Source organism: Penaeus monodon, chromosome 30 (genome assembly GCF_015228065.2).
Source record: "Penaeus monodon isolate SGIC_2016 chromosome 30, NSTDA_Pmon_1, whole genome shotgun sequence".
Classification (NCBI taxonomy): Eukaryota; Metazoa; Arthropoda; class Malacostraca; order Decapoda; family Penaeidae; genus Penaeus; species Penaeus monodon.
The window spans coordinates 14,376,390-14,377,170 of record NC_051415.1 but is presented as its reverse complement, the minus strand read 5'-3'; positions in this window follow the sequence as shown (position 1 = coordinate 14,377,170).

The window sequence follows — 781 nt, the reverse complement described above, 5'->3', positions numbered from 1 at the left end:
TATTCTGAATTACATACATCAACAGCTTCAAAAACTATGTTACTGACCAGACCCTACCTACGTTGCTTAACTTCGCTGATCGGACGAGAAGCGGTACTTTCAACGTGGTATGATCGTTGCAAACAATTTTGGAACATTTAACCACATTTCTGTTGCTGCTTAAAAATCTTTTACACATTATTTAAATAGAATGTTTTTTTTTTCTGCATTAAACTTCATTTTTATTACATTCTAGTTGTGAAGATACACGCCCTAACTGCCCATGAAAGGGTGAATTCCAGACGAACGGTTCACTGATAAATGTACATTGTACGAAACTGGAATATACTCAACCCATAGATATAAATCAGTAAGGGCACACAGTATATTTATATTATTATCACCATCACTATAACTCTTTAGCGTATGGCTATTGCTGTTATCAGCTTTATCATTATTGTTATGATAAAGATAATAATGATGCACTGTAATGACTAATGTAAATCATAAATGATCAAATCAGTAATAGTGGTGAAAATTTAACAATGATAATTTGAATAAAAATCAACAGTAATAGTGTTGATAGTTGTAATTGCAATCCTTCCATTAAAGGTAATTTTTTGGTAAGTTAATAATTAGATAAAATTAATGAGAGTGATCGTGGTAAGAAAGACACAATAATCATTGTAATCGTGGACGTCTTATGATCGAAATAATAATTAAAACAAACTGATTACGGATAGGAAGAAATAGTAGATTAAGGTCGTGGACATGTTTATCGAGATTTTTACATTAATTTTTC